General features: G+C 39.0%; 1 long non-coding RNA gene across 1 annotated transcript in view; it reads right to left on the reverse strand.

Annotated features, from left to right (window-relative positions):
* The window catches only part of LOC115284089, a 240562-nt gene extending 229389 nt beyond the window's left edge, over window positions 1-11173 (reverse strand). Inside the window, exons 1-2 of the long non-coding RNA XR_003905112.1 lie at window positions 10941-11173; window positions 3877-3962 (exon numbers count right to left, since the gene is read on the reverse strand). This is a non-coding gene — a long non-coding RNA (uncharacterized LOC115284089). The remainder of the gene's footprint in view (window positions 1-3876; window positions 3963-10940) is intronic.
* Window positions 11174-11265: the final 92 nt, after the last annotated feature.

Consider the following 11265-nt stretch of genomic DNA (forward strand, 5'->3'; position numbering starts at 1 on the left):
TTTGCTCATTTTTTTAGATGGATTATTTTTTTACTTTAACTTGTAAGAGTTCTTTTTATGTTTTGGATATTTAATTTTTATTTTTTAAGATTTTATATTTTAAGATTTAATTTTTAAAAATATTTTTAATGTTTATTTACTTTCGAGAGAAAGAGAGACAGAGACAGAGTATGAGTGGAGAAGGTGCAGATAGAGAAGGAGACACATAATCTGAAGCAGGCTCCAGGCTCTGAGCTATCAGCACAGAGCCTGACACAGGACTAGAACTCACAAACCACAAGATCATAACCTGAGCTGAAGTCAGATGCTTAACTGACTGAGCCACCCAGGTACCCCAAGAGTTTATTTTTAATCTCCACACCCAACATGGGGCTTGAACTCACAACTCTGAGATCAGGAGCTGCATATTCTACCAACTAAGCCAGCCAGGCACCCCTGGATATTAATTTCTGATCAGATATAAGATTTGTAAACATTTTTCCCATTCTTTGAGCTGTCTTCTCATTTTTTATGTCCTTTAATGCACAAAAGTTCTTAATTCATCCATTTTTTTCTGTCATTGCCTGTGCTTTTGTTTTCAGACTTAAATAAATCACTGCCAAATACAATGCCATGGAGATTGTCTCCAGTGTTTTCTTCTAAGAGTTTTACAGGTTTAGCTCTTACATTTATGTCTTTGATCTATGTATTTTGCATCAGTTTTGGTATATGGTATAAGGTAAGGATCCATAGTAATTTTATTGCATGTGAATTTCTGGGGTTTTTGTTGTTGCTGCTGTTGTTTTTTAATGTTTCTGTGGGGCAACAAGAACTTAGAGCTTCCAGGTAGCCATTTGACTGACATCCTTCTGGACCCTATGGTTTCAGATAAAAAATCAGCTATCAAATAATTTTTCCCCTATGCGTAAGGTACTGTTTCTGTCTGGCTGATTTTCTGCTTTGCCTTTAGTTTTCAGGAATTTGACCCTGGCATGTCTTGGTGTGGATTTGTTCGGTTATCCTGTCCGGAGTTCATTCACCTTCTTGAATTTATAGGTTTATGTCTTTTGTTATATATAGAAAGTTTTTAGCCATTATTTCTTTGAGTCCTACCCTGCCCTCTTTCCTCTCTCCTACAGGACTTTAATGACATGAATTCTGGATCTATTATTTTTGTACCACAGGTTCCTGAGGGTCTATTCTTTTTTTTTAAATCTATTTCCTCTTTGTTGTTCAGATTTGGTCATTTTTTTTTAATTTATTTTTGAGAGAGAAAGTACGCATGCACATGCACAAGCAGGGGAAGGACAGAGAGAGAAGACCCCAGGCAGGTTCTGTGCTGACAGCACAGAGTCTGATGCAGGGCTTGAACTCTCGAACTTGACATCATTACTTGAGTTGAAGTAGGACACTTAATCAACTGAGCCACAGAGGTGCCCTCAGATTTGGTAATTTCTATTATTTCAGTTATTATGTTTTTGAGTCCTTTTTTTTAAAAAAAGTGTTTATTTATTTATCTTTGAGAGAGAGAGAGAGAGAGAGAGAGAGACCGAGCATGAGCAGGGGAGGAGCAGAGAGAGAGAGAGAGAGAGAGAGGAAGGCACAGAATTCAAAGTAGGCTGCAGACTCTGAACTGTCAGCAACAAAGCCCGATGTGGGGCTCGAACCCACAGACCATGAAATCATGACCTGAGCTGAAGTTGGACGCTTAGCTGACTGAGCCACTCAGGGGCCCTGATATATTTTTGAGTTCTTAAATTTCATTTGGTTCTTCTTTACGTCTTCTATTTCTTTGCTGACATTTTCTTATGTTTTTTCTTATGTGTCAAGTGTGTTGTAATTATTCACTGAAGCATTCTTAGGATGTCTGCTTTAAAATCTTTGTCAGATAATTCTAACATTTCTGTCATCTTGCTGTAGGTATCTATTGTATTTTTTCATTCAGTTTGTTATCTTCCTGGTTTTTGGTATAACAAGTGAATTTTACTTGAAATCTGAACATTTTGTGTATTATGTTGAGTCTCTGGATCTTATATAAACCTTCTCTTTTAGTTGTAACACTACTCCAACAGAGGAAGCTCGGGTACTGGCTTCTTTCTACCAGGACCAGTAAAAGTCCATGTTCCCTATCCAATCTTCATTGACACCTTAGAGTAGGGTTTCTCATGACTCCAGGGCCATGGTTGAAGTTCTAACTTTCCTACAGGCTTCTACTAACACCTTCCAGGCTGAGTAGGCTTAGAGTTATTTTATTACTTAAGTTCACCATTTGGTCTCTGCTGATATCATGAAGTGGGAAGTATTCTCCTTGCTATTAGGAAGTGATCAATGTCTCAACTCTCCACAAGGACTTCTCTGACGCCACTCTAGCTGGAAGGGGAACATTCTGTTACTGCTGGGTGCTGGTAGCAATGCAGGCTCCACTAACAATGGTACAAGGAAGATGGTCATTACTCCATGGCATGGATGGGTGTTCCACTTCCCACTTGGCCTTCTCTGACACCACCATGGCAGCAGTATTGGAGTGCTGTGCTACATCTTAGCAAAGTTGAAGTAGAGGCTCCCTACTTTGCCTTTTCTGGCATAGGTAGGAGTAGGGTCACAGTTTTTTTGTGTGTGGTATTTGGCTGGAGCAGAGTAGTTATTATCTCAGTGTTTTCTACCTTGCTAGGCTGCCCTTTCCTGGATACTTAGCTAGAGATTAGGCTCTTCTTGAGATTTGTTTGCACCTTCCATGTTTCCAGGGTGCTGCATTACTCAGTTCTGATATATGAGCAAAAATCTAAAAACCCAGAGAAATCACCAGCATGTCATTCCTTGGGTCTGAGTTCCCTTGCTCATTTGCTTTTTTCTCTTTCTTTCAAAGTCTTCTGTTTGTTTTATATATAACGTCCAGGGTTTTTAGTTGTATTTAGGGGGAAGAATAGGGAAAGGTACCTCTACTTGATCCTTCTGGAAAAAGAGTTCCCCGTCCTTAATTTACAAATATGAATCAGATCATATTTCTGACCAGCTTACAAGTCTTAATGTCTTTTCACTGCACTCCAAACTAGTTACAACACATTTACAAGGTCCTGTTTTCTCCAACCCCATCCTATTTCTCTAGCCTCTTTTATGCCTTTGCCCATTCACTATGTTTCAGGCACACTAATTTCCTTTCTGTCCCTCAATCACCTCAAATTCTTTCTTGCCACCGGGACTTTACACATGATTTTAGTTCTCCATTGAATGAGCTATTTCTGATCTTTGCCTAAGAGTCACCTAGTCAGAAAAGTCTTCTCTGATTGATTACATTAAGGAGTTTCCTCTCTCCCTTATCCCAATAATTCTCTATCACTACATCTTGTACATTTCATATGAGTACTTTTCATGATTTGCCTTTAAGTTTAGTTGTATACTGTATATTTCTCACTATGTTACAACTATGTTGTAACTATTTAGGGTCATGGGCCATATCCATTATATTCACTAGTTTATCCATAGTGCTTAGCCTATTATACATTGTACAAATTACATTGCCAGCTCACAATCTAAAAAGACACTCATTTATTCATTTGGTATGAATTCATATTTCCATATTATGGAATATACTCAAAATACTTTTGTATGTCTCTGTCATTTTGCTTGCTATATCAAAACATACTGGTATATATACTGGATTTGAGGTCAGCAACCATATTTTACTCATTTTTGTAATAGTGCTTAGCACAAAGTATATACAGAGTAGATATTCTTGATGAAAAATCAATAAATGGTAGCTTGTGTTGTGCTACAAAGTATTTGAAACAGTGCTGAAGAGAAACTAAAGAAATCAAAATATTTGCATTAATTAGATCACCAAAATCACTAAGTTTCCTTTCAAAATCAAGAAAGTGTCAAAAGTAGTGACAAACTTACATGTCTCTCTTTCAGGATAGTTCCTGGTCAGTGAAAATAAGTCATTTGTTCCACTTGGTATGAGCATCCTTATTATGCCAATTTTCCTAGAAGTAAATAAGACCCATTTCAGGAAAAGAAAGACAAAAATCTATGGAGAAAGAAAGCAATCTTCCTTTCCCACTCCCCATCTTTATGCTCTGTAGTGTGTCAATTATAGCCAAGGATTAAACAGTTTGTCTCCTATCATAAGTACTTTTTGCATTTTAAAAATATGATCTATAGAGATGTTCCAGTTAACTTATAAACAGGACCTCTGAACTTATCCAGCACCAATTTTGCCAGTTCACATTTTCCACTAGCAAATAAGACTGATAAATGTTCAGAGGAAAAGGACATAACATCTTGAATATGAAGGAATTCCCTAAAATCTAGGTGTTTTATAAAAAATAATCTCAAAGCTCAGAAGAAAGGGTTTAGATCAGGACTTTGTTTTTGTCCTGCAACAGTAATACAGAGTTTTTAAAATTAATTATGGGGTTAACTTAGGGAGTCCAAATAATTAGGGAAAATGCAGTCTTTTCCAATTTGAAACTGAGTTGCTGCCGCTGCCGCTGCTGCTGCTGCTGCTGCTGCTACTTTACTAGGCCAGGGCTGGACTGCCCTACTTTATCCAAGCAGAAGCTCACTCTTTTGGGAAGTATCTATGGACTTCCTATATCAGATCTCTACCAAGTGGTCAAGCAGTACCTGAGCAGCAGAATGGTGGTAGTTGCTAGGTTGGCTTATCAAACTTCCATAGATTCACCAAGTAAGGTGAAAACAACCCCACATGGATTTAAAAAGTGTATTATTTACACAAACAGCAATGTAAAATCAGCATGTCTCAACTCCACATGTCCCTAGTCTCAGGATGATACCAAACCAGAAGGGCCAGAGGATACAAGTGATGCACTGCTCTGTCATCGAGGAGCCAACTCTAAGCTATAGCTGAACAGTTCTTCAGTCTGAAGCTATACCTGAAGCTGATGCATCACTGGAACCAGGGTGGCAAATAAGAAATGGACTTGGGATAGCTCTTCACAAGACTCTGTTGCCATGTTCCAGGGAAGATCATAGGGCATTTTGCCAAGACTTGTATCTTACTGAGGTTGAGTCTTGTCTACATGGCCTATGTAGAGATGTGGAAGATCACCAGAATGCCATAGCAAACCTGTTCTACAATCAATGAGGAGAGGAATTCAAAGAGAGCCTAGTTTAAAAGGTACTATCATTCTATAAGTGGGAAAAATGTAATCAGATAAGAGTAGGAATCATTATTAGTGTCTGGGATTTCATCAGAAAAGAGTAATGCAAGTGGTGGTGGTAAATTGAAGAATTATTACCATTCTTGTGGAACCATGTGAATAAGACATACAAATAGGTGGATATGAGGAAGAAGAAAAAATGACTCAAGAAAGCATTACTGCCCTATATACCAAGCCTCCCCATTCTGACATCCAGTTATTTTGCAGATCTTAATAAAGCAATGAAGGATACCCAAACCAACAAAACGACCAGATTCTTCTCAGTTCTTAGTGAAGGAACATCACTTTTGCACTTCCAACAGCTTTCCATGCCTTTCTACCTGACATTCTTTTCTCACTGGGCTATCATGACACTGCATTGTCCTGGTTCTTCTCATAATTTACTCATTTTCTTTTTCTTCTGTGGGCTTCCTCACACTCCTCCTGACAAATTCATATTGTTTTAGTAGTGACTCTCAAATCTTTATGTTCAGCCCAAACTGAGTTTCACATTCATATATGTGAGTGCAGAAACTGCCCACTGGAAATCCCTTCTTGGCTGTCCACAGGAATCTCATGTTTAGAATGTCCAATACAGAACTAATATCTCAGATTACTTCTGTCTCCCAAATCTCCTGCTTCTATTTTAAGTGAAGAAGGAATAATTTATTCAGTCACCCAGGCTAGAATCCTGGGAATCATTCTTGATACTGCTCTTTTCCTAACCTCTCATTTCTAATCAATCACCAAGTTCTGGACATTTATTAAATCCATCCTATTCTCTCCATCTCTACCTCTACTATTCTATTTCTGACCTAAGACATTTATTCACTGGTCTATTGCCACATCCTCCACACTGACACCTCCCTCCCAGTATTATTCCTGTCAAATCTCTGCCTCCATAGCTGTCAGTCAATATAAAACATAAGTATATAATTATGAGCACTTCATTGCTTAAAATTTTTAAATGGTTCTATATTTTTAGGTTATATTTTACTTTGAGTTTCTTCCAACGATCTGGCTGGTGTCCACCCCTCCCAGTCCATCTCCTGTCATCTTTTGCTTTGCTTTTCAAATTTAGCCTTCCAGGTTATCTCTACCTAGTGCTCTGTAACTTTGCTCATAGTGTCCTGCCTATAAAATCTTTTCTGCATTATTGTTTGGCTGTCATCCTGAAGACCTACAATAGTCATTATCTCTTCTATAAAGTCTTCCTCCCAGGAGTTAGGTACTCCTTCGCACATAGTACTGAGCACATCTGTCACTGCATGTATCACATCATCCTATTTAACTATGAATGTTCCTGTTCTCCTACTAGTCTGTGAGCATACTGGGTTATCTTTGCAACCACAAAATCAAACTAATTTTTCTGATCAAAAGATACAACTCGGGCCAACACATTGGTAGTGTTTGAAAAATTTTGTTGAATACTTTTATATGCTCTTAATTAATGGGTGCAAAGTACACCAGAAACTTCCCTGATGGGGTAGCGCTTCATTTGTTTAAAAAACAAAATAAAACAAAACAAAAACAAAAAAACCCCACAAACTTAGGTTTCCTAATCTAGGTTGGTTCTGGGGTTTTTATTTGACTATGATTAGTATAGCAGGGAATACCTGGAAAGAGTCCTAAAAAACCCTATTGGGATAACCTGAACTCAAGCCATTTTCTCCTACCCAGAGATGACTGACGTGAATCCTGGTCCTTAAAGGACATAGCTTGATTTAATAGTTTACCCTAGTGGCAGAACAGCAAAGAAAGAATTCTACTAATTTAGTTATAGTCTCCAGGTGCTTGTCTCTGATAGTCTAAGGGGAGGTTTGTCCCAGAGCAGCAAGTTCATGGCCTCATTTACATTTCAAGGTCTCTTCCTACTTCATTCTCTGACTATTGGAGGCATGGGCAAATTGTTATCTCCTGGTCAGTTATATCAAAGGCTAATTATTAGTTATTCATAGCTGTTAGTTAAATTGAACTGCAAGAAAATGAAAACATTTTCCAGAATTTATGCTAAGCCTTCTCTAAAGCAACTTTCATAAACTCTTCTTGACAATAACTTGTATTTTGTTCTATCACTACCAGTCTCACCAGAAGGGCTCAGCTAATTTTTCTGATCACGGTATACAACTTGTGCTAGCATAGAACACCTGCTGATGAAATTATAGTAAAGGTCTGGGCAAAACTAAGTAGAAAAAAGGGCTCCTATCCTTTCCTGTATTTTAGGACATGGATTACCCCCATAGCTGTTCTGTGTTGTGACCTCTCACTCATCATTCAAAAATGAAAGATATAAGAGAAACAAAATTATGATAAAGTATTACTCATTAAAAAAGAAATCTAAAATTTAAACAGACAGCTATAGCAAAAACACATTATAGCAAAAATACAATCTAAGCAAACTGGAAATATCACCAGAAAGGGCTCTACAAGACATTTTGTCTAAATGTTAAATAACTAAAAACATTAAAATATGTCCTGCATGACAAGTCTGAGGTCTAATGCAGAGCTAGCTTCTTAGTATAAGAAATAGGAAATGATGATTAAGACCACTATAAGAAAACTTAGGTTGGAATGTGTGGAGGTTACCGATACTCAGCTTGCAGCTCCAGAAGAAACAGTCAAATGTTTTACTCCTGTCTACAGCCCCCAAAGAGACAAAGGCTTGAAGGTCCTTTCAGGGGAAACTTCCCGCTTATTTGACCCAAACCCTGAGAGTTACATCCCATTCAGCACCTAGATTCCAGTATGAGGACTTTTGTAAATTCCACATCTGAAGTACTTAGACTTATTATATATACTATAAAATCTTAACTGAAAATATTTTGGTCAAGAGATTTTAAATTTTTATTGAAATCTAGAAGGAAAAGAATAGAAAGGCAAAACAACAACTGGATTAAAAGATTATTTTAAATGAATTGTTTTGATATGGTTGCAAACATCTCACAGGTTTTATGTCTCCAATTAATTTAATTACCTTAGTATTTACCCTCTGCTGCTTCCAAAAGGAATCCGAGTTTGCTTCCAAAGAATCAGCTTGGCTTTTGTATCTACACTGTTGAAGTGTGTGTGATATCATATCATTAAGCACATTATGTTTTGATGTGTATTTTATGACAACATAGCTTTCCCCCAAATCTTTAGGACGGTGTTGTACATTAAGAAAAGGCAAAGTTAGGCTGCTGAAGTTTGTACATAATCACATTGTATTATACTTACAAGCATGGGGCCAGGCATTAACATTTTAAATAATATGCAAAAGAATATAAAACCTAGTTTATTTGAAAAGTTGTAGAAAGAGAAGCGCAGGAAAGATTTAGCCGAGTCATTTGGAGTGAAGGCAATGAGGATTTAATCCTTTTTCTTCTCTCCAAATTAAGGATAGTTGAGTGAAAAGCCAGTCATGCTCTGAACTAATTCAATGAAATAATTAATGCTTATTATATTGTCAAAATCAAAGGCAATTTTTTGTATGTTTTGTAGAAGTCTCAAGGAGGACAACTTAGAACAAATTCTTAAGGCCTTGGTGAAGTCTATAAGACAGTATAACTCCACACCAACATTTTGGGTCATTCTTAGTTCTTAGAATTATTTTAGTTATTTCAGGTAATTAGACTAAATAAATTCCTTCCTGTAACATAAATAGGAGAATACGTACAGCTTAATTGTGATGTAGCGTATTCCTTAAAATCCTCTCTCCTTGGAATCTTCTTTCGGACCAATTTTTCATGAAATGCATTATCTTTTTATTTTACTGCATCCTGGTCTTTGGCATTTGTTTTGATTGATATTTCATTCATTATGCAAACAAGATCTCACTCTAAACTTGCTTGCAATATATAGGCAGTTTGTTTGTTAAGCAAGCCCAGTCAGAATATACAGTTTGGAGTTTCAGTCAAATTTGGTCACTTCCTACATTCTCACAGTTGCTGGTCAGAAACACTTAGGGTGACTGACAGACTCCTTTGTAGTTAACTTTCTGATGAGACATATTCAGTTAACATTCAGTGGGCCCTCCCCTTCCAAAGTACTGTTCCAGTTTATGATACTGATACAAATCATCTTACCAGTTTTAAAAGCTCATATTCTGGGACACCTGGGTGACTCAGTTAAGTGTCTAACTTCAGGTCAGGTTGTGATCTCATGGTCTGCTGTCAGCACAGAGCCTGCTTGGATCCCTGTCTGCCTCTCTCTTGGCTTCTCCCCCATTTGTTTTCTCTCTCAAAAGTAAATAAACATTTTTAAAAAATTTTAAAAGCTCATATTCTTGAATCACCTTAACTTGGTATTACAATACTGTATCATGACCTCAAACAAATTACTTACCCTCTTTAAGCCTTATTCATTAATTTTTTCAACATTTATTGAACAATGTGTAATGGGCTCTGGGAATAGGAAGTGAATGTGATAGTCATGATTTTCTCATCTGTAAAATGTGTCTAATAATAGAGCTGTTTTGAGGATAAAATGTATGTAACATACTTAGCCCTGCTCAATAAATCTTCATTGTTATTATTAGCAGTATTGCTTTGATAAAATTACTTTTAACATCTCCCTATGACTGTAACTTTTGATTCACAATGGATAGATTTGCATCCATTCTATTTCTGAGCATAAAGCTATTCCATAAATTACTGATGCTAAAAATGATCTTTTCTAGAAAATACTGATGCAATGTTCTGAGACTCTGTTGGGACATAAGCACTTCAAAATTATCTTTCACAACTGATTAGCTAAGAAAAAATTGTAAATCACAACTATTATCTGAATTGTGAAAGGAAGGGGCTATATCTGTATCCTCTGAACCTAGATGTGTCTAGATAATCTTCTAAATTTCTTCCGATATACTTTTAAATTTGGATTATTAGACAAATAAACAAGTGCACCGACAGGCCATACTATGGTTTACTTGGTGTATTTCATTACCCTGAAAAGATCAAACTATGTTAACTACTGTGGTTTGCATTCTTTTTGTGTATGTGTCTGCGCCGGGATGTCAACTCAAGTCAGTTGAGAAAAGTGGCGGTTCTGCAGCTCATGCAATAGAACTAGAGAAAATGGGTTACTGCAGGAATTGGCAGAAACAACTGACATTATTGAAATAGTTACAGAAATAAAATGAGTTTCTCTTTTACTCAATGGGGCTATTTAAGAATGACAAAGAGAAAACATCTCTAATGGTGGTAGAGAGTTTGCATCTATACTTTCTAGGATTATTTGCCATTTAAGGTGAAGTCTCAGTAGGCAAACTGTCTCTTACTAAGGGTTCATAGTAGCCTCCAAACATTTCTGAAGAATATGAGTTGTGAAGGATCATGTTTACAGTTTGTCACTCATTTAAATACCAGTGTTACCCTTTGGTTCTTACAAGAGATTATCTAAAAACAAAAGGACGTCCTCTAAAATAGGTACTGGGCGCTCTAGGCTTTGAAGGAGTTGGCCGAAAACCCAAACACAGGGCCCTTCAAAAGGCACGTGGGGCCGAACCTGCCTCGGTACGGCCACGAGCAGCAGTGGCAGGTTCCTAGCTGCACGCCCGACTTCCCAGGCCCGGGGCACCACCGGGGGCGGTCCGACAGCACTGGCCTCCCGCCTCGTCATCGCTGCGTCTCTGCCTGGCGGAGCGGGTCCCGGGCCGCGGCATTCCGCGCCTCGGACTCTGCAGACGTGCGCGAGGCTCGGGAATCACCTCGGAAGCGCACTCAGCAGTGGGGAGGGCGAGAGCGAGAAAAGCCCGGGCTGTCGTGGTAACCCCCGCGCTCGACGGTGTCCCCCTCCCCTCGGCAGCGCGGCCACAGGTACCTCCTCAGCCGCCTCAGCATTCAGCGTTCAACTGGTGGGCGGCCCCGTCCAGCAGCCGCCACGTCCGCTCAGAATCCCCTCCGAGAGTCCAGCACCTGATTGACTGACTGACCCGGGTCTGGGACTCGAGCGGACACCGCTGCGCACGCGCTCCTAGCGCGCCTCTGTCCCGGGGCGGCTCGCGGGGCGGGAACACCAAGCCGCTAGCCACACGCACCTGCCTGACTGACAGACAGACCCCCGGCTCCGGCCTCGTGCTGGAGCGCGCACGCGCCTCGCGCGCCTGCCGTCGGCCCTGGGGGCGGGACCGCGCGGCAGCGAGCAG

The sequence above is a fragment of the Suricata suricatta genome, chromosome X, assembly GCF_006229205.1.
Source record: "Suricata suricatta isolate VVHF042 chromosome X, meerkat_22Aug2017_6uvM2_HiC, whole genome shotgun sequence".
NCBI lineage: Eukaryota > Metazoa > Chordata > Mammalia > Carnivora > Herpestidae > Suricata > Suricata suricatta.